Raw genomic sequence first — 24,669 nt, forward strand, 5'->3', positions numbered from 1 at the left:
ATCAGCTACTGCTCGGTTGGGATCAGGATCCATTACTATAAGTAAACACATTTTTAACTGTCAGAAATCACCACACTATCAAATAAACACATAATGGCATGTATAGCTAAACCCGAACGTATTACGGTAGTCCTAGAATCGACTAAACCGTAGCTTTTATACCAATAAAATTGTAACACCCCGTACCCGAGGCCGTTGCCGGAGTCGAACACGAGGTGTTAACGGACTTAATTCATTTACTTACACAGTTCATTTTAAAATTTCCAGACAAGTTGGCTAACTGCATCACGGTCACTGTAAAAATCATATCTCGAGTTCCAAAACTCGAAAACCAATTCCGTAAATTTTTCCTGAAACTAGACTCATATATCCATCTACAAATTTTTTTTCTAGAATTTTTGGTCAGGCCACTTAGTACAGTTTATTAGTTAAAGTCTCCCCTGTTTCAGGGTTCGACTACTCTGACCTTCATGTATTACGACTTAGATATCTCCCTGTACAGAGCTTCAATAATTATGCCGTTTGTTTCTAATGAAACTAGACTCAAAAAGGAATCTGTACATATAAATAATGACTTCTAATTGTCTCTGGTTAATTTATGGTAAATTTTCAAAATCAGAACAGGGGATCCAGAAAATGCTCTGGCCCTGTTTCACGAAAACTTAAACATATCATAAAATACGGCTCATATGGTCATTTCGTCTCTTTCATATGAAAATAGACTCATCAATATTTGATTACATAATTTATTCACTATTTAATTCCATTCCTACTATTTTTATTGATTTTTTAAATTCACATCACTGCTGCTGTCAGCATCTATTTTAAGGTAAATTTTACCTATTTCATAATTTTTCCATGAATCAATTAGTAAATTGACATACATTATTTTCAAGTATAATCACGATTAGCCATGACGTACGTAGCACCAATAGGACCATGATTGGCCATTCCAATGGCTAATCATTACCAAACATTTCCACACCACTTAATAACCATATCATAAGACCATATATACAAAATGACCATAATATTATACTCAAAATATACAAGCCATTTTCGCATGGCTATACGAATATACATTACCCAAAGATACTTAATTAACAACAAGAGTCAGCCCTATACATGCCATTATCAAGTTCAACTGAAGATTACCAAAAAGTGGCTTAGATAGTGTGGATGACTTCGACTTTGACACTCCCGAGTCCGATAGTTGACGAACAAAATCTATAAAACAGAGAATTAAAGCAGAGAATAAGCATTTCGATGCTTAGTAAGTTTTAAGTAATGAAATCATTTAAAAGAATGGCATAATAATATCAAGTTTGTTTGTTTCATCCCTTGGCCGAATAGAAACATAACCGAGATATCACTTTTATCATTAATATCACAAAGGTGAAACCGATTTATCCAGCTAAATCCAATCCGTAACCGAATGCGCTCATCTCAAATGTCCATGTCAATTTCATGCATATACACATACATTTCATAACTATGACATTGAACTCTCTAATTCGGAACTCACACATCATAATCAGATCATAAACGTTCGGATGATTTAAATAATGTGCTAAGCATTCCCATCAAATTTCAAAGTCATAATTGAAGTATATTCATATTTTCAACAAGAGTAAATTACTTACCTGGTTATCTTATAGTAAGTAGCACATATGATTAAAATTATTCCAACATGTATTATATGATTTCTCGTACGAACACTTATGGGTTTTCACCCTCAAATATTATGCTGGCACAAACATCCTTCGGAATCAAGCCTGATTCTTAGCACTGGCTCAAAAGCCCTTCGAGACCAAGCTCGGATTAGACCACTGGCTCAAAGGCCCTTCGGAACTAAGTCCGGTTATGACACTGGCTCTAAAGCCCTTCGAAACTAAGTTCGGTTATTAGCACTGGCTCAAAAGCCCTTCGAGACCAAGCTCGAATTTAGACCCCGATTAGCATTCACACATATATGCATATATATATATCATATCACATCTGGATATCATTCCTGATACTCGAATACAATTACAGCATGTTTACTATCCATACATCGTTCGATTCATTAATCCTAAACAAATAACATGATCCCGTTTCGTTAATCCACAAGATTTCCATAACCATTCGGCTACAAGTAAATACCTTACTTATTTATTTTATCATGTAATTCAAGTAGAATCGTCAGGTCACAAGTTAATTATTATGCTCATAGACAAATAACTGCCTTATTAAATCATAAGCTAAATTTCATTACTCAAAGACTTACCTCGGATGTTGTCGAACGATTTCAACGGCTATTCGATCACTTTTTCCTTTCCTTTATCAGATTTAGTTCCCCTTTGCTCTTGAGCTTAATTTAACAAATAAATTGATTTAATGATTTTGAACATCAAAGAGAAATTCAAGGTACTTAACCCTTATTTTTAATAATGAAACCAACTGTATACCTAATTATATTAGACATTAGAGTCATCACATGGGTACAAAACATAGCCGAAAAATTCTTTAGCATAAATACCTATAATAACATCCAAATCATTAATTATTTTAACACACGCATAACACATAAAGTTAACTAAAGCTACATTCACTTATAAGGTAGTATCCCTAATGAGCTCATACCATGACTATACCTAACCGAATTCAAGTAGGGAATTTAGTACAATCACACATTTTCACTAATGTATAATTCTAGCATGCTTTAATATCTTATATACCTCATTCAGCCCTAACCGCTCAACTTAGCTTATATATACAATTTCCATCTCGAAATTAAAAGTAGCAAACTACAATTAGGTTACCATAATGCCCATCAATGACCGAATCACTCAATCACATTTATAACCGACTTTCTATCTTGTTCATGTTAAGGTCATAATTCATTTTAAAAAAATAATCTCTAATCTTTCATACTTTCATAGTCAATATCAAATATTAATGCCGAATGCTTAAGCACAACTAAACTAAAAATTTACCCAACATCATTTTAATTTGCCATTTCCTACTCTTGAAATTATCAAATACAAGGTGATTTACATCTATATATATTAAACCAAACTTGCTAGCACACAAGCTTCCTTAACCGAATGTTATAAACCCAAGCCACACATATTGTTCATCAAGGCCCTTCAATGACCACATTCGGCACCTCCTTAAGAACAAACCAATTTCAACCTTCAAGAAAGAAAAATATATATATATGTACTAAGAGCTTTAAACTACTTGGCCGAATATCAATCCTCCAAACAACCAAAACTTAATCCATGGAATGAATAGAACTTGAACTAACCACCTTATTTATACATAAATTTCCAAGAATTTCAAAGTACTTACCTCTTCCTAATCATCATCCAAGCCGAACATGAAGCAAGAGAACTCCTTTCTTCTTCCTCCCTCAAGTTACGGCAAAATGGAGGAGCAAGGATGAAACAACTTTGGTTCTCCTCCCACTCCCCTCATATTTTATTATTCTTAATTCATTAACTCATTTTATAATCTAAAAATGTTAATAGAAAAATACATATTATCATTAATAACCCATACCATGGCCGCCACTATCCATACTTTGGCTAATTTGACATGCAAGTACACTTTTTTTTGACATCATGCACTATTAGCTCACTTTTACATTAGTCTAACACACTTCACAATTGTCTCACATAAGTCCCTACTAATAAATTTCACATATACTGACCAAATTAAAGTATGAAACTTCCACACATTCATATTCACATATAATAAGCATCGAATAGGACTATTAATAATTTTTTTTTGACTCGGTTTCGTGGTCCCGAAACCACTTTCCGACTAGCGTCAATTTAGGGCTGTCACAGCTCGGGATTCAGAGATCATTGGAGATCCATCTGCACTATCAATACTTTTTAGTATTTTGTAAACATTATTTTGGAGTTATGGCATGTATAGATGACTTGGGTATTTTTGTTATATGTCATAATTAAATTGGCCTAAAATGTTGGTCTTCAAAATTTAATAGTTCATTTTGTATATGCTCGTTGATGTTAACTAATATTGTTCAGATTATAGGAAATGAAAATGTATGTTTTAAAAAAAATTCTATGTCATGATTTCGCACGTTTGCATGTATTATGTTTCGGTAATGTCTCGTGCCCTATTTCGGCTTAGAACACTGGTAAGGGGTGTTACATGAGGAGTATCTACCGAGGAGTTTGCTAGCTTTCATCAGTACTGTGTTTAGAGGTTTGACAGTATTAACACGACATTGCAGCAAATTTCTCAGCATTTCCATATTTCTCCTCTAACGTCGATGACTCACGATGCTTATGCGCCTGATGATGAGGACCATTAAGTCCATTTATTTTTATTTTATTTTATTTTTATTTTTCTGTTTATTTGTATTTTCTGAGACTTTTTTGGCTTTTATATTTTGAACTATATTTTTTTTATAGTTGTTTCTAATCGGGTTCGAAACCCTTTAATCTTCTTAAGCATTGTGTTTCCTTTCTTATCAGTTGCTCAGAATCATGCACTACATCTACATTTATCTACAATTATGCTTTTCACTATTCTAAGGAGTTCATCTAATATTTAGGAAAGTTTCAATTCTCTCATTCTCTTATGATATTCTGTTTCTACTGTGATTATCTATGTTTGTACATTGAGGACAATGTACATCTTAAGTGTGGGGAGGTTATTATTTAAAAATCCCTGAATTATGCTAATTTTCTCATACTACTATTAGAATGAATTTTTATTGATTTATAATTTCTGTTGACGTGTTTTTGATTAAATTCATAGGTAATTATGCATTGATTGTTTAAACTTTGAGACATGAGAGAATCAAACATGATAAGTCTATTTTCAGAATTAAAATTTGTTAGGTTGCTTCCATAAATTGAAGTATTACCTTGAAGTTTGAGATTCGCAAGATTGACGTCAAAAACCATAATTTTTGTGAGATTTTGAGCCTTTAGGGCATACACTTTTCTTACTCACTTTATTATTGGTTATGAGTGTGTCAATACTGATTGGTTATTCTAGAACTTGCTTGGATTATACATGTCGAGACCACACCTTTAATTTGATATACTGAAATGATAAAGGCACCTAGGTTTTAACCCACTTATCACATAAAACCTACCAACATAATTAACCCTTAGTGAATCCCTTTGAGCCTAAACGCAGTTCTTTGATCTACCCTTAATATTAACCCATAACTCATTCTTTTTTATTTATTGAGAACTTTTCCTATTCTATTGACTCCCTTTTTTGTTGAGATTTGATTTGGTTAGTTGCCTAACTATGTTCTTTTGTTCAGTTGGTAAATTATTTCTTATTATCCATTGTTCTAAAAACAAAAACAAAAACAAAAAAAAGTAAAAAAAAATACATTTATATTAATTTTTACTAGTTTTATGTTATTTGAGCTTAAACGGTTAATTTCACATTTTGAGAAGAAGCTCGTGTTATTCTTGATAAGTTTTCAATTGATGTAATTATTTAGTATTAGTTTATTTTTCTAGTTTTGCAATTTATCAATTCAATCTCGATTCTAACCCTCTTTTTCAGCCTTTATCCACACCCTTAACTAAGCCCCATTACAACCTTTTAAAGACCTTTTGATTTGTGTATCATTTTATTTTATAGTGGTGGAGATTTGATTTTCATGGAAGCTTATGGGAATGACTTTTATTATTTGACTTTTGAGTGCTTAATTTTTGAACATTAAACAACTTTGAGTGATTTGAGTGAATCTCTAGTGAGGATATTAATTCTTGTCGATTTTGAACTAAAGGTAATTACTTAGATAAGGAGAAATACATATGTTTTCTTGTTTTAAAATTTTTGACTTAGATTGTTTGAATCTATAAATGCTCTTTTAGTTGAATTATCAATGTATAATTATTTGTGAACTATGACAAAACATTATTGATGAGAATTATGAATTGAGAAAGTTTAATTTTAATTGTGAGTTGAGGATTTTGCTTGAGGACAAGCAAACGCTTAAGTGTGGGGATATTTGATAAACCATAAAAGTAACATGTTTTAATCCCATGTTTGACATGTTTTTAGATGATTTATTCTATAATTTAGTGAATTTGATGCTCCTAAATTTCATGTTTCTATACTTAGGAGAGCATAAGGGAGCAAAAGGAGTGAAAAATAGACCAAAATTGAAAAAAAATGAGATATTTTTAGGAACCACACTACCTGGGCATTCCCACACGGGCTGAGCACACGCCCGTGTGAGCCACACGGGCTGGCCACACGCTCATGTGCCAGCCCGTGTCGATTTCGAACCCTGTTCCACTAACACACAAAAAAGCCAATTTTTAAGGTTTTTGAGCATTCTAAAGTTTATAAATACAAACTAGAAGAAGACCTAAGGGGGCACGCAAAGAAGAACAAAAAAATTACTCGAAGAACGCCGTCGGAATCAACTCAAAAGCAGTATCTCCTTCAAGCTTGAAGATCTCCATTCAATTTCTCTAAAAGTTTTTGGGTTTCTTTATGTTTTGTTGTTTTCCTACTTTTGAGATGTTTTCCTCCCAAAGTATGAACTAAATTCCCTAGATACCTAGGGAAGATGAAACCTATGATGGATTTTATTATTTGATTTTCTGGATTATATGATAAATACTTGTTCTTGTTCTCAATTATGTATGCTTATTTCTTGCTTTAATATTTTCAAGATATTAATTCAAGTGTGATGTGCTTATTTCAATGGAGCAAATCGTTGTTTAAGAGTAGATCTGGCATAATTGAGTGGAGTTGCATGCAATCCTAAAAATAGGACGACAGAAATCTACAGGATTAGAGTCAAATCTAATAGAGGAATCAATAGATTGAGTTAATGTGACAATAGGGGTTTCAATTAGAAAGAGATTTCAGTTAATCAACCTAGAGCCAGTTGTTCTTATTCTCAAAAGAGATATTAACACAATTTAGGGATTTCTACGGATCAAGGCAAGTGAATAAATCATCTAATTCAGATTTGGAATAATAAGAGAAATTTAGGTGGATTTTTTCCTGGGTATTGTCTTTCTCTTTGGTTATATTCAAGTATTTTCTTATTTTATTCTCTGTCACGTTCTTAGTAATAATTTAGATAAATTTAGATTAAAAACATCCCTTTTAATTTATAGGCTAAATAATAAAAAGATAGTAATTACTAGTACTTTTAGTCCTCGTGGATACGATATTCCCGACTCACTATAGCTATACTACTATTCGACAGGTGCGCTTGCTTTTGTCATGAGTTTAGCTAGTTTAATGACTCATCATTAACTTCCTTTCATTCAATTCAGACCAAAATAATGGACTTCTACATTTACGCCCGTATAAAGTCTCATATGTGTCTATTTTTATGCTCAACTGATAGCTATTATTATACACAAATTCGGCTAACAATAGATATTTTTCCCAACTACCTTCGAACTTAATAATACAACATCGCAACATGTCCTCTAAAATTTGGATAATTTACTCAGATTGACCATTAGTTTGTGGATGAAAAGTAGTACTAAAATTCAATCTTTAGCTTAAAACTTTGTGCAACTTGCCCCAAAATTTGGAGGCAAACCTTAGATCACGATCTAATATAATCAATAATGGCATGCCATAAACTTCACAATGTCAGAAACATACAATTCAGCCCATTTCTCGAGCGAATAATCAGTTCGAATAGGTATAAAATAAGTTGATTTTGTTAATCTGTCAACTATAACCCAGATCAAATCTTTTGTTTTCGGAGTCAAAGGTAACCTTGAAACAAAATCCATAGTAATTTGTTCTTATTTCCATTCAAGAATCAACATAGATTGTAACAAACCGACAGAACCTGATGTTCAACTTTTACTTGCTCACAAATTAAACATCAGGATACAAACTCTGTTATTTCACGTTTCATATCAAACCACCAGTAACACTATTTCAAATTATTGTACATTTTTGTATTCCCAGGGTGAATCGAATAAACACTATTTTGCGCTTCATTCAACAGTTCTTGTTTTAACTTGGAATCATTCAGTACATAAATTTGATCTTGAAAATATAAACAATCACCATCCTTGATACGAAAATAAGATTTTTGACCACTTTTCACTAGATTAAGCTTTGACAACAATTTTGGATCAACTTTTTGAAATCCCTGTATCTTCGATAAAAATACCGACTTTACAACTAACTTTTCCAATACAGAACCATCACACTCCAGAGTTAAACTTGCATTCATAGCTTTCAGAGCAAACAATGATTTTCGACTCAAGGCGTTTGCAACAATATTAGCTTTTCTGGGATAATAATCAATTATTAAATTGTAATCTTTTAATAATTTGAGTCACCTACGCTGATACAAATTCAATTCTTTCTGAGTCATTAAGTATTTCAAAATTTTATGATCAGTAAAAGTATGACATTTTTCACTGTATAGATAATGTCACCAGATCTTCAAAGTAAAAACTACTATAGCCAACTCTAAATCGTGTGTCGAATAGTTCCACTCATGAGGCTTTAACTGTCTCGAGGCATAGGCAATTGCTTTACCATTTTGCATTAAAACACAGCCTAAACCATAAAGAGATGGATCACTATACACTATAAATTCTTTCCTGGATTCAGGTTGAGTCAAAATAGGAGCTTCAATTAAAATACTCTTCAACTGCTCGAAACTTTTCTGGCATTTATCGGCCTGGAAAGCTACAAACCTCAAAAACATTCTTGGGAACCTTTTAATCAACTATCACAGATATTTTTTCGGATCAACTTGGATACCTTTATTTGAGATAGCGTGACCCATAAAACCAACTTCTCGTATCCAAAATTTACATTTACTAAATTTAGCATAAAGTTATTTTTCATGTGAAGTTTGTAACACAATTCTCAAATGCTCAGCATAGTCAGATTCATTCAACAAGTATATCAGATTATCATCAATGAATACCACAACAAACTTATCTAAATACGATTGAAATACCCAATTCATCAAGTCCATAAATGCATCAGGAGCATTAATCAAACCAAACGGAATCACAAGAAATTCAAGCTTAAATGATGGATCCAATCACCTTTTAGTGAATCTGTGTAATATATATGTTCATATTTCGGGTGTTGGGTAGGTCTAACATTAATAAATAATTAAAATGAATAGCTTCTTGCCATGTGGAAAACGTTGGTTCTTCCTCACCACACTCCTTGATTTCTTGCTCCTACCTTTCACATGATAGTTATATTAGCCTCGGAGTCCAATGTTCCTTGAGATTAGGTCATTCTGTTGGGCTTATCAATTTCCTCTGTACAGTGGATTGGTTGCGTCAGTCTTTTGCCTACTTGACTTTAACCTTAATAGCTCAGTCCTTTGTCTACTTGTTATCAATTTCCAATTGTCTCATCAAGTATTTGATGATGTCTTCTTGGACTATTTGGACCTTTTTATTATTAGGCTTATGGGCTTATGTGTATGGTATAATAATAGTCCTCACATAGATATGAAGCAGTTTATAAGTGACCTGGTGAAGACCTTGATGTTAATCATCTTTAGACAAGACATGTGTAGCTAGGTTGTTTCTTATATTGATGGAGAGTGATATGTTGAGAGGTTTTCGGCTTTAGGAGGCTTTGGATATAAGCATTCTTATTCTAAAGTAACAAATGTATTTAAAGTTTTGTCATGTTGATGTATACACATTCTTGGGAGTATATTGTTAAGCTCATTATGCTCAAACATCAACCAAATTATTTTCTTGCGGACATTGTATATCCCGACTTTAGTGAAAATGAATTAATAAATTTCCTTAAAGAAGTTGTGGGGCCAAACTTCAAAAAAAATTAATTAATAAATTTCCTTGAGGAAATTATAGGGTTAGACTTCAGCCCAAATCTTCCCCTCTAAATCAGCCAAAAAAGCAATATTGACATTTTTCTTTGAAAGTCAAATAATAATTAATTTTCTTTTTGAGCGAGAAGTTTTTAGGAAAGAAAATGAAAATGAACAACTTTTTAGTTGGAGAGAGAAAACTTTTGTATGCAAATAATAAGGTAAACCAATGTGTGCCATGTGTCACACATGGGTAATGCATGTAATAATGGTGTGTTAATGGTAAAGTTGTTAGGGTGTATGCGTAGAAACGTTATGAACTTTCTCTTTCTTTTTAGTTTCTTCTTAGCCTCTTTTTAGCTTTCCTAATCATAGTCCCTCATTCTTTGAATCTTTGAACTTCTCTTCCTCAATTTTCTTTTCAGTTTTCTTCTTTTTCTCTCTTTTTTATACTAAGCATTTCTTCTATACTCCTTCACCAGTGAAGAAATGTGATATCAATTCTATATTGTGAAGCAACCTCTAGTTCTTTTCAAGCTAGTTATACTTATTGTAGAATCATAATCATTATTTTATTGTGTTCATGTGTTGCTTGTTTAAAAGACAGTGAGTCCCCCAAAGTATGATGAAGTGATTGTAGTAATGAATTTTACAATAAAATACTTGGCTTGACAAGTACTTGATTGTACCCATAAGAATATTATGTGGGGAATTTAAATCAAGTTTTATCTCAATTAACACTTCATTTGTCAAACAACTTCAAAATTGCTAACTAAATGGGTTTGTGATTATTAGTACAAACGATTAACAATTTCAATGATTTTTAACCTAAAATTATCTAATTAATCTAACACGAGCTTAAAGAAGCTTTCAAATTGGATTCAAGTGTAGTGATCAATCGAACTTAGTGAATTCTTAGGTTATTCCATACTTAATCAATTGCTAACGAACATGTTTACACTACCTCTATAACCTAACACTCTCTTGAAATCTTCATATATAAAGATTATTTCTAAATCGCAACTTTCACATTTAGACTTAGCATACACTGGCTCTCTCTAATCTTATTTATTAATGTGTTAACTAGGTCAATCGACTAGGGTCAATTCACCTAACTAACAAATGCAACATAATCATAGTTAATTAACAAGCATCAAATCACCTCATATTCATATCCCAAGTATTTATCACATGACAATTTAGCTAAACATTAAAATTAAACATAAACAATCTGTAATAGGCCCAATTTGCCTGGGCCTATAATAAGCCAGAAAGCCAAAAATAAAAATAATAATAAAACCGAACTAATTTAAAGTCCAGTCATTTACATTTATTAACCCAACAATAAACCCAACCTAATAAACCTAAACCCAAAATACCCTAGGCCCAAAATACCAACCAAACTTTCGGCCAACCCTAGCCAACAGCCAGGGCCGCAAACGCCATCAGTAGCCCTAACGCTTCACGCCCCACATCGACAAGCTCATAAGCGGCTTCGCCATGCCGTGCCTACCTGCAACAAAATAACAGAATAACAACCATAACAGTGCAGCAATTGACCGAAATAGGCCAGAAAATGACAGCGAAAATTAGAGTTTTTTCTAAGATTTTTATTTATTTTGTAAATCGGTTATAAAAAGCCAAGAAAAATTAGTGTAAGGGGGGAAGATACGAACGCATACTATACGCATGCAAATCGAATAGAGAGGAAATCAGTTAAAATTATCAGGAGGTGATTTTGAATTCTGTTTCTTTTCCTTAAGTTTTTTTCCTTCTTTCGATTTGCCTGGAATTTTCAAAATAAAAATAAAAAGAGTTTACCTGCGTCGGCGCTGAGAAAAGCTGACCAGATTTCCATAGTTACGGCCTTCGTTGGCAAAGATCTGGTCGTTAATCGCACGCCGTCGGCCACTAGGCGTGATATTGGTTCGTCGACGGTGAGTTGAATGAAACCCTAGCAAGAGAGATTGATGGCTTCTGTTTTTTTAAAGTTAAAAAGTTATGTTTAAAGGCACAATAAAAAATGGTGCCGTTCAAAAGAAATAAGGATCCACGCGTTGGCCCGATTAGCATGCCGGATCTGTGCCATTTGTTCAAAATGGGGAATTTGCACGTTAGATCCTTCCCCTTCGCGCGAGCATTCAATTGTGCCTTATTTGATTTACTTTATTTTTTAAATTTGGTTCTATAATTTGCGCACGTTTTCATTTTAGCCCACTACTTAGCACTACGTTTTGGGACTTGGATTATTTCCAGTTCTAGTCCCTGTACATTGTCGCGCATTGCATGTTGGTCCTCTTTTCGATTATTTCATTTATAAATTATCCCTTTTGTTTTAATTTGATTTTAATTAAGTTTTTTACTCTTTTTTTTTAGATCTATTTCATAGTTATTTTCTAATTCTTGATTACTTATTTGTATATTTCAAACTACCTTGGTAATTATTTTTTTATTTTTGTAAATTTGTTTTTTTATCATATCCTTTTCACATTTTTGTATAATATTTTTTTATAAATGTTTTTACACCTTATTATATATATAATATTCATAGTGAATTTAATTTTAGTCTATGTATATTGTTAATGTTGTATTATTACATACATATAACTACTTTTGAATCTATTCACATATTTTAATATATATTTTTGTTAATTAAAAGAAAATTTCACATGATTTATATATTATTTGAATTATCATTATACATATACATATATATTAGTATGTATGTTTGATCTATATACATTATTAAATTCATGTATTTTATACATATAGTTTTTCTTTGTGTACATAATTATATATTTTTTAAATCTGTTACATATATAATTTATAGAAAAATTAATTTAATTTTATAACTATTAATATTCATGCTATTTTTACAAATAATTGTTTCCAAATCTATTTATATACATATACGTTTTTGTAAATCCATTATGCATATAATTTATTTCTTAAGATTATATCTTATCATGTGTTTTACTATCCATTCATATTTTATATATTATTTAAATTCTCTTTTATTATGTGTATTGTTATTCTAAACAAATTTTTTTTTACATTTTTGCATGTTATTTAATTCAAATGTCTTCATTTTACAATATTCATTTTAATGATTGTAAATATTTCTAGTTTTTATACAAATTATTTCAAATTCATCAACTCATTAATTCATCTATTATATATCATGCATTCACTAATTTATTACTATTTTCAAATTGCATTTTATGTGTGCATGTCATCTCATGTTTATTAATCCTTTTTTCGTATCAATGTTTCTTTGTAATCTATTAAGTGTTCTATCTATTTTAAAACAAATAAATGTGTTTTGAGCGAATTTCCAATTTTCCTTCTTATTCAAAAATTCTGAAATAAGGCAATATTCGATATTTGGGAATTCGGAAAATGGTGCCTTATCGTGCTGGATATGATTTTCCGTCGGACTAGATATTTGGATATCCTTTTATAATTTTGGCATATAAGCTTTGGATGTCAAAAATCAATCGTTTTTTCAAAGGTATGAAGAATTGTATCCAATCGTGCTGGATGTGATACTATATACCTTTGAAACAAGAGAATTTTGACAACCGACTTGAACTACCCAAATGTTTTAAAAGGAATCAAACTCCAAAAATCCTTTCAAAAATCTTCGATATGAGGACAACATCTAATCAATCTGGTACCAATTTTTGGGCGTAGTGAGGGTGCTAACCCTTCCTCATACGTAACTGGCTCCCGAATCCATTTTTGAACTTGCGTAGACCAGAATTGATTTCAAATGTTTTATAGGTGATCCAATCACACCAAAACAAAAAGATTGGTGGCGACTCCACGTGTTGTTTAAAAGTCGATCCCCATTTTTTTTAACTCTAAAAAAATGGTTTCGACACAAGCATCAACATAAATCAATCCAACCACAATTGAAACTAGAAAATAAAAGAATAGTTAAGAAAGACTTAATTATGGTGGAAGAGATCAATATTGATGATATCCATACTAAATTCCACACTTTTCCCTCTCTATTCTCCAGCTTCTTTGAGATCAAGTAAAGAAAATTACAAGAAAAATAAAAGGAAACTAAGTTTGATTACAAAAGTAATTGAAAATAAAAAAGATATTTACTACAAATCTAAAAATGCTTTGCATATAAAATCTAAAATATCTTATTACATTTAAAAGTCTATAAAAAATACTAAGAATAGATGAAATATATATTTATATATTTGCCTTCAAATAAGGGAAAAGTCAAGTTTTCCCTTAATGGAAGTGTAAATATCATTGGACCATCACAATGTCTTCCTTCGCAATGTCGCAATGTCAAATTAAATTTCTTAAAGTGTCCTTAACAATTAACAGTAACCATTTTAGCTCAGGCTTGTATGTCATGGCCTTTTCTCTCTACATTGTGACGTCCTCTTAGCACTTCATAAATTTTATCTTTCTCAGCCACAACAATCAGGATGATATTGTCTTTTGCATCATGATCGCCCTTAATGACACCATTTGAGCTTCTAAACTTTAGGAAGGTTGTGACCTACTCAAAATTTGGTCACAACTGTCCAAATTGAGTTTTCTTAATCTTCCTTTTTCTCTTTTCATTTACAACATTAAGCACACAATGATTTTGTTCACCATTAAACCTAAAACAAATAAAACTAAAGAAAAACATAAGCATTCAACACCAACTAAGGACATCCTTAAAAACGCTAAAAAGTATTTGCAATTTTGCTTAAAGACAACACATGCTAAATGTGAATTTGACACAAAAAAGTAGAACATATGGACACTCATTAGTTCATAAATCATATCTAGTGCACTTGTTCATAGTTCACTTACATATAATCACATTTTGTTCTCTTATAATTCACATGTCATCATTTGTAACATACTCACCTTTCATTATTGAATAACATGTACATTTCATACGTACCTGAATCAGATACTCATTCACATATTAATTCCTTTCTCAATAATGCCTGTTGAACCGTTTGGAATCGATAAGGATACTCGGATAACTCGTATAGCTGGTACATTGCCATATCCCAGATATGGTCTTACATGTTATCAAATATCGATGGCACTGTCCCATACAGGTTCTTACACAAAATTATATACGATGCCAATGTCCCAGATATGGTCTTACACGATATCACATCTCGGAATCCTATATCATGACATATGTATCCTATTTTATTCTTATGGTTCGTATGAGACTTTCAAACGTCATAACACTGTCGATGCTTTCTCAAATTCACATATTCATCTTCCATAGCCATTCATTACATTTCAATATCATCTATAAGCAAGAATAAATCAATTCAAATACATTTATTTGCATATAAGCTTACCTCGTAATCAAAATAGAGGAACTAGATCGACTATTCGTCAACTTTTGATTTCCCCCGGTCTAGATCAGTTTTCTTTCTTTCAGGATCTATATGTATTCAAATTTTATTTATTTAATCACTAAATCAAACACTTTTATCAAAAACACACAATATGAGCATTTTTACATTTTAGCCCCTAAAGTTCCACATTTATTCAATTTAGTCCATTTTCACAAATACATCAAATTTTCACAATTCAATTTAATTCATGCTTGGCTGAATTACCAAAGTACACATAGCAGCCCATATTTATCATTTATTCACACAATTAACCACACATTTTCACATTTTCACAAATTAATCCCTAATTGACATTTTTGTCAAAAATCACTTAATTAAACATAATAATCTATCAACAAAGATTTATTTTTCATCATCAAACCAAAAAAATCTCAAGCTATCAGCAATGGCAAATCAAAAAACCCACAACCAATTCAAAAATTCAAGCATGGGCTATCTAGTATTCGAAGCAACGATCTCAAAAACGTAAAAATCATCAAAAATCGAGCTCAAAACACTTACCAATTGAAGCTCAAAAATGCCGAACCCTAGAAAGCTTCAATGGTTTCTTTTCCTTCTTAATATTCGACCAAGATGATAATAAGATAGACAAACTTCAATTTGTTTTTATTTATTAACCATTATTAACTATTTTACTAAAATACCCTTGGTTATAAACATTATTAAACACATAATAAATGGTCATCTTTGTCCACTCACCCTTTTAATGGTCTACTATCAACATAAGAACCTTCCATTTAATGCCTCATAGCAAATGGACACTTTTAACTTATAGAATGCAACTTTTACATTTTATGCGATTTAAGTCATTTAGTCAAATTAACTACTTAAACGATAAAATTATCACACATATAAAATCACATACAGTAAACACCAAAAATAATATTAAAATAATTTAACAACCTTGGATTTGTGGTTCCAAAACCACTATTTCAATTTAGCTAAAATCTGGCTGTTACAACTCTTCCCTTAGGGATTTTCATCCCCGAAAATTTTACCAGTGAATAAGTTCGGATATTGTTCTCTCATAGCATCCTCGAGCTCCCACGTAGCTTCTTCAACACCGTGTCGATGCCATAAGACTTTCACTAATGCAATTTTATTATTTCTCAACTATTTGATCTCACGAGCTAGAATTCGGATTGGTTCTTCATTATACGACAAATCTGACTCAATCTCAATTTTGGTTGGGCAAATAACATGCAAAAGATCAGATTTGTATTTTCGAAGCATTGATACGTGAAACACATTATGAATCTTTTCTAAATCCGGTGGCAATATAATCTATAAGCAACCGGCCCGATACGCTTAATAATCTTATACGGCCCAATAAATCTAGGACTCAGTTTGCCTTTTCTGCCAAATCTAAGTATTTTCTTCCACGGAGAGACTTTTAAAAACACTTTATCCTCGATCTGAAACTCAATACCTTTTCGTTTCAAGTCTGCGTATGATTTTTGACGATCTAACGCTACTTTCAGACTATTACAAATCACTTTCACTTTCTGTTCAGTCTCTTTAATCAAATCGACCCCGTGAATCTTATTCTCGCTGAGCCTCGTCCAATACAAAGGAGTTTGACATTTGTATAAAGCTTTGTATGGTGCCATTTTTATACTCGATTGAAAAATATTATTATATGCAAATTCAATCAATGGCAAGTATCGCTCCCACGTACCTTCAAACTCAAGAATGCAACATCTCAACATATCCTCGAGTATCTGAATAATCTGCTCGGATTGACCATCCGCCTGTGGGTAAAAAGCGGTACCTAATTCATCTTGCAGTTTCTTCCAAAACCGCGATGTAAATCTTGGATCTCTATTCAAAACAATAGAAATAGGTACTCCGTACAATCTCACAATCTGAGAGATGTACAATTTAGCAAGTTTATCAAGTGAAAAATCCGTACACATAGGAATGAAATGAGCTAATTTAGTTGGTCTATCAACAGCTACCCATATCGCATCTTTCTTACTCGATTACAGAGGCAAACCTGAAACAAAATCCATCGTGATTTTTTTCCCATTTCCACTCGGGAATCATAATCGACTGAAGTAACCCAGACGGCACCTGATGGTCAGCTCTGACTTGTTGACAAATTAAACATTTCGAAATGAACTTAGAGATATCACGCTTCATACCAGACCACCAATAAAGTTATTTCAGGTCATTATACATTTTCATACTTCCCGAATGAATAGACAAACGACTACTATGTGCTTCATTCAAAATCATCTGAATCAACTCTGAATTTCTTGGAACACATATTCAGCCTCTGAATCTCAAACAATCATCAGTACCAATCCGAAATTCTGAATCAGGGTTCAAATCACATTGAGCTTGTTTTGCTAACAATTCATTATCAACTTTCTAAGCTTCGCAAATCTGCTGTATAAATGATGCTTTCAACTCAACTACAATCGAGCCATCATCAAACAAAGCCAACAGAGTATTCATCGCACATAGGGCAAACAAAGATTTCCGACTTAAAGCATCAACAACAACATTTGCTTTCCCAAGATGGTAGTTAATCACCAACTCATAATATTTTAATAAATCTAACCATCTTCGTTGTCGTAGATTCAGGTCTTTCTGAGTCATCAAATATTTTAAGCTTTTATGATCAGAATAGATGTGACATTTCTCATCGAACAGATAATGGTGCCAAATATTCAACGCGAACACAATAGCTGCTAATTCTAAATCGTGTGTCGGGTAATTCTTTTCATGTGGCTTTAATTGTCTCAAGGCATAAGCTATGACTTTACCTTTTTGTATCAAAACACAGCTCAGACCATTCAACGATGCATCGCTATAAATTACAAATTCTTTACCGGATTCTAGCTGAACAAACACTGGAGCTTCGGTCAATAAAGCTTTCAACTGATCAAAACTTTTCTGGCACTTTTCTGACCACTTGAACTTAACATCTTTCTAAAGTAATCTCGTCATCGGGGTTGTAATCATAGAGAAACCTTTTACAAATCGTTTGTAATAATCAGCAAGTCCTAGAACACTTCAGACTTCGGATACATTTCTTGAAGGCTTCCAATCTAATATTGTTGAAATCTTACTCGGATCTACTCGAATACCTGAAGCCGACACAATATGGCCCCAAAAACCAACTTCATGCAACCAGAATTCACATTTACTAAACTTTACAAAAATTTGTTCATCTCGCAAAATTTGTAGCTCTAATCTCAAATGTTTAGCATGTTCAGATTCATCACGGGAATAAATCAAGATGTCATCTATAAACACAAAAACAAATCTATCCAAATATGGTCTGAAAATTCGATTCATTATATCCATAAAAATAGTAGGTGCATTCGTTAGTCCGAAAGGCATAACTAAAAACTCATAATGTCTGTACCTCGTTCATAATGTCTGATAGGAACCTTATCTCAGATCTATCTTTGAAAACACTATAGCCCCTTTTAATTGATCAAACAAATTATCAATTCGTGGTAATGAATATTTGTTCTTGATCGTTACTTTATTGAGCTGCCGATAATCGATACACATTCTCATAAATTTGTCTTTCTTTTTGTTAAACAAAACCAGTGCAGCCCAAGGCGAGAAGCTCAGTCGTGCAAATCCTCTATCTGTCAACTCTTGCAACTAAGATTTCAATTCTTTTAACTCTATTGAAGCCATTCTGTACGAAGCTATTGATATAGGAGTTGTTCTCGACACTAATTCAATACCCAACTCTACATCTTAAATCGGTAGCAAACCCGGATTCAATCTTCCTTTCAGTCACTTTCGTATCAAGCACATAAGCTAAATAAGCTTCACAAACCTTATTCACATATTTCCAAGCTAACATCAAAGAAATCAATGCTGGGAAACCATTCAAATTATTAGACTCAATCTGAATTATCTAATCATTCTGACATCTCAAATCAATCGTCTTTCGTTTACAGTTCACTATTGCATTATGCAGTGTTAACCAATCCATACCCAGAATTATATCAAATTTGTTGAATGGAAACAACATCAAATCAACCGAAAAACATAAATCTCGTATCATCAACGGACAATTCTTACATACTTTATCAACCAATACACATCTGCCTAAGGGGTTCGATACTCTAATCACAAATTTAGTAGACTCTACAGGCAAAGCCTTATTGGATACTAAAGTTTCACATACATAAGAATGAGCCGATCCTGGATTTATCAATGCAATTTCAGTAGTATCATAAAGAGTGAAAGTACCGGTAATAACATCTGGAGACAAAGCTTCTTCGCGGGTGCGAATAGCATAAGCTCTAGTAGGTGCATGAGCCTCAGATCTAATAGTAGTGGCTTTAGTTCCCCTTTGGCTACCACTCATATTACCTGTGTTTCTGGGTGGTCTACCTCTAGCTGCAATGTTACTCGGCCTCGTATTTTGCATTGTATCTTGTTCAGCCAACTCAGGACATTCACGAATGAAATGATCTAATGATCCACATTTGAAACAAGCTCGATCATTCAATCTACAATTGCCGAGATGTCATTTACCGCAATGTTTGCACTCAGGTTGATTAGGCCTGATGTTACCAACACTAGCTACTGAGGTAGCTTTCGAACTCACAGGTGGTCTATCTTGATCACGTCTAGAATAACTTGCACTAGCCTTTGAACGACTAAAATCATCTCGAAATTTCTTTGATACTGAATGAAACGACTTATTTGATGATCTTTTTGTACCTCTCTTGCTTTCGAGTTGATTTTTCTCTCTCTTTCCCGAGTTCCTGTAACGCCCCAAAAATTTCGAAATCTAAAAATCTCGAAATCTTGAATTTTTCTTTTTTTGGTTAATAATTCTGGTTAAGTGCTAATTAGATAATGGTAGGTCTTGGTCAAGGTTCGAGTTCGAATTAAGGGGTAGAAAAAATTATAATTTAATTATTAAAAATATCAGGGTTGGCAAGTAGTTGGGCTTTTAAATAAAGATAGGGGAAAATAGCATAAAAAAGCCTAGTAGAGGAGTGGCTAGTGACGCCACTTAGAGTGTAGGGGGTGGCGTTAATAACTAGCAAGGAGGTCTAAGGTTTGAATCCTAGCTTAGTGTTTTTAGAAGTTTAATTTTGGCCTTCTAGAAGGATGGAAGTGGCGTGAAAGTGGACTCCAAGGGAAGTGTTCAGGAGAGAAAATTAAGGAAAGGATCAAGGGATTATCAGGGAGAAAAATGAGGAGATGAGAAGGGAGAAGTGATGGAGCTGAATGGGGAATTGAGCATGGGAAAATTCGGCTATAAGTCTTATAAATAGGTGCCGAATGCTAGGGTATGAAGCTAATGACCGAATTTCCTTCACCCTGTTACTAGAAACTCTTTTCTCTAAAAGTCGAAAATCCTCTACCTTTCTTTTCTTTTGCTCCTTCCTTTTGCCAAATTCTATTCTTCCTCTACCTCATTGCTGACTTTTCTTTCTTTTCCTTGGAGCTGAATAACCCTCTTTTTCCATACAAAATCATAAAGGGACGAACCTCTTTGGCCGAATACCCTTGGTGCAATCACTACTCCTTCTACTTCGGTCAAATCTAGTGTAACTGTTGTTCTCCCAATCAGTTTCTTTACTAAGTATCAAATATTTTCCCTCACTCTTTCTAATCAACTGTGGTAGGGAATTAGTATCGGATCTCGGATCTTAGCTCATTGCCGAATTGCCCCTTAGGTGTTGCGATTTTGGTAAGTGTTCCTCATCCATTGGCTAAGATTGGCTGAATAGCCATAGTAAGGTAAGAGGACTTGTGTTGGATACGAGTCACCTATTATTCTGGTTTTAATAGTTACAATTGGTGCAGATCTAGGAGTTGATCGTGTTTAGTGAAGGGGTTGTTATACTTATCGCTCAAGGTAAGGTTAAGGTGAGATTTTGGCTTTTGGTAAAGTATTCGATAAGTATGTGAGGTTAATCTTTGAGTGATATTGATTGTAGGTTTGGGCTAAGGAAATCCCAGCATGCTTGCCTACCAGGTTTGTATAACACTGCACACACACAATGAATCGGCAAAAGCCCAAACGCCGAAAAGTTGAAAATTGGGCTATGGTAGTCACACGAGTGCGCAAAAACTCCTGGGGAGGAAACTGATAGGTTGCTTGAGGCCCACTGGCGATTCCGTGTAATTAGGTTGAGAATTGGCCAAATAGGCCAAAATGGGCTAAATGGGCCTGATGGGCTATTGGGCCGATAATAGGAAAAGATTGATAAGTGATGTTTTGTGTTAGAAAATTTGTATGTGAGCATGAATATAATATGATTTGGGCCTAATGGGCCATATGAATGTGAATCGGGCCTAGTGGGCTATAAGAATATGAACTGGACCAGATGGGCCATTTGAATAAGATTGGGCCTAGTGGGCCATATGCATGTAAGTAGGGGTATTAGGCCTAGTATATGATAACTACATAAGACTTAATTAATATATTGTAACCGTGAACAAGTCATAAGGTTAAGGGGTGGCAATGGGTATATGCATGTCTAGGATTGGATCTAAGGAGAGCTTGGTACTTAAGCGGTCTTAATGACCCACCTCTTCTTCTCTGGAATCTTACCTAGTGCATAGTATTCGTTCATCTTAGCTCGCGGGACTTGTTCATGGGCCAAGGTAAGTGAAAACCGTAATTAAGGGAAAATGACCAAAATGCCCCTAAGGGCGAAAATGATCAAAATACCCCTAGGTGTTGAATGTAAGTTTTATGGATGTGACATGCATACATATGATGTTCTGCTTAGGTTGCATATGGGGTGGGAACTATGGAACGGAGGAAGTATATGAGGATCGCATGGTTGCCTGACAATCGTGGATCTACCGACGACTTTTAAAGCCCAATATGTAAATGAACGTAGTTTCGCAACCGGGCTACCATTGGTGTGTGGGTTGGGTGGATCGATATTTATATCCCCACATAGTGTGATGGGGGACAGAGCTTGTGGGTAGCAGATGGATAATTTTGATGAGATTGTATTGCATGTTTGATGATTTGTCTTTGAATGCTTGTTCTTCATTGAGGGTTGTACACATTGAGTTTGCAAAAACTTACCCCCTCTTTTATTTTATTTTCAGGTGATGCTCAGTAGAAGGTTCGATGTTTGGAGGGACTCGGGGTGGCCGGCTAGCAAGATAATTCAGACTTGGTTTTTTTAAGCATTTAAGTTTTTATTTCTTTTTAAGTGTGTCCAGATCAAATTGTAATAAGGTTTTCATTATGTTATTATTACTTGAATTATTATTATTGTAACGACCTGAATTTTAAGGATATCAGAAAAATATATTTTCTGGTCTCTGTTTCTGAAAAATGGATTAGAAAATATTTATAAAAAAATAATTACGAATTTAAGTGAGTGGTTAATTAAAGTTTAATTAAGTAAATTTAGCTTAATTAAGGATAATTGAATAAAAAGATTAAAATGAATATAGTGTGAAAGTTTAGTTCTAAAGTAATAGAAAGTAAAAAGGATCAAAATGACAATTAAGCCATACCCATGAAATAAGGCGGCAAATGGAAGAAAAATCAAGATTTTTCTTGAATTATGTATATTAAATGTTATATTTGTTATTATTATGGTTTTATATTAAACTATTATTATTATTTAATAGGTGTTATTATTAAATAAATTAAAAGAAAGATAAGTGTATGGCAAAAATAAAATACATGTGTAATAAATATTGTACATACATTTGTAAAATATGTATGTATTTTCTTATTATTTAAGTAAATAATTAATGTATTTATTATCATTAAATTAATATTGTATGATGAATAAATTCAATAAAGACTAATGTGTGGATATGATTTGATACAAGTGTATAAATGAAAATATATACATTCGTAATACATGTATTTAATCATTAATAGATATTTATTATTTATAAAATATATTTACTAATTAAATGATTATATTATGAGATTTTTATGTAATAAATATATTAAATTATGACAAATGTATGGTAAAATTTGTTATATGTGTAATAATAAAAATGTATACAAATGTAAAATAAATATTGATTATTAAAAAGATATTTATTAACTTATTATATTATATATATATATATAAAACAAAACAAAGTAAGGGAAAGAAATAAAAAAAGAAGAAAGAAACAGAATAGGCAAACGTGAAACAGGGGAGAAAGAAGGAGAAAAAGAGAAAAGAAAGAAGAAAATGGAAAATTTAAGGTATGAAGCTTGGAAGTTTAATAGGTAAGTCAATTTAGCCCTTTTTACTTAATTTTGATGAAATTAAGTTGATATTTTGAAAGTTATTAGATTTCTAAATATTGTTCATGTTGAATAAAAAGAGGAATTAGGGGTTAGATTGATAGGAATTCAAGTTAGAAATGAAAGAAGGATTGAATTGTAAAGTAATTCATAAGTTTTATGTTGTAGGGACTAAATTGATGAAATTTCAAAATTAGGAAAATAAGCTGGAAATTTAATAATTAAGATGAGTTTGGACAAAAACAAAAAACAAAAACAAAACTAAGTTATCCGGATGAAATATGAAGCTCTTGTTGAAACTAGAGCAATAAAGTAATATATCCGGATGAAATATGAAGTTCTTGTTGAAGCCAGAATAACAAAGTAATAATTCCGGATGAAGCATGAAGAAAATTTGGGAGTTGCAACCAAACGAACATTAGGCATAAATTGAGTAGAAATTTAATTAATTATTTAAATTAATGCTTTAATTAATAATAAATTGAGTAGAAATTTTATTAATTATTTAAATTAATGCTGTAATTAATAATGTAAATTGTTATTATTTTTAGCTAACAAGGAAAACGAGACATCGGCATCTAAAGGAAAAGAAAAGATCGTTAAGGAGTTAGCTCAAGAAAATACGGTTTGTATTTCTATAATCCGAACTTAGTCATTATTTGTTTAATTTATATACATATGACAATTGTTAGTGATTGAATTATGATGGTTTACAATTGAAATGGATTGATTTAGTATGCGATGAATTTATTGAATTTATATTGATTGAAATTATTTTGATTGAATTATAAAATATATATGATTTATGTAAAAATTTGGATGTTGAATGAATGTTAAATTGAAAAATATATTGATTGGAAATATGAGGAAACTGATATGAATATATGAGATTTGTGATATTTGAATATTTGATATTGAAAAGTAAACTGAATTTTATTGAATTATGAATTAATGTGAATAATTGAAATATATTTGTTGAATTGAATGAAAATGTATGAAATTGTGAAAATGTGTGAATATATGTGATTATCAGAATGGTATATTGATGAAAGAATTATTAAATTGAGAAAGTGAATGAAATACCCTATTAACTAGTCGGGCTGAGTCGGATATAATTGGCATTCCATAGGATCTGGAACTGTACGGGATTTGCCGGCTTTACTGATCAGGCACTTTATGTGTCGTATTTCAGGCACCTCGTGTGTCGTATCAGGCACCTCGTGTATCGTTTTAGGCACTTTATGTGTCGTATACTGATT

At 32.4% G+C, this 24,669-nt stretch overlaps 1 long non-coding RNA gene across 1 annotated transcript; it reads right to left on the minus strand.

Annotated features, from left to right (window-relative positions):
- Window positions 1–10,932: 10,932 nt before the first annotated feature.
- On the minus strand, window positions 10,933–12,114 carry LOC107943469 (uncharacterized). The gene is made up of 2 exons (XR_001696017.2): window positions 11,615–12,114; window positions 10,933–11,306 (listed from the first exon to the last, which is right to left on the minus strand). It is a non-coding gene; the product is annotated as an uncharacterized lncRNA (long non-coding RNA).
- Window positions 12,115–24,669: the final 12,555 nt, after the last annotated feature.

This window comes from Gossypium hirsutum, chromosome A02 (assembly GCF_007990345.1).
Source record: "Gossypium hirsutum isolate 1008001.06 chromosome A02, Gossypium_hirsutum_v2.1, whole genome shotgun sequence".
Classification (NCBI taxonomy): domain Eukaryota; kingdom Viridiplantae; phylum Streptophyta; class Magnoliopsida; order Malvales; family Malvaceae; genus Gossypium; species Gossypium hirsutum.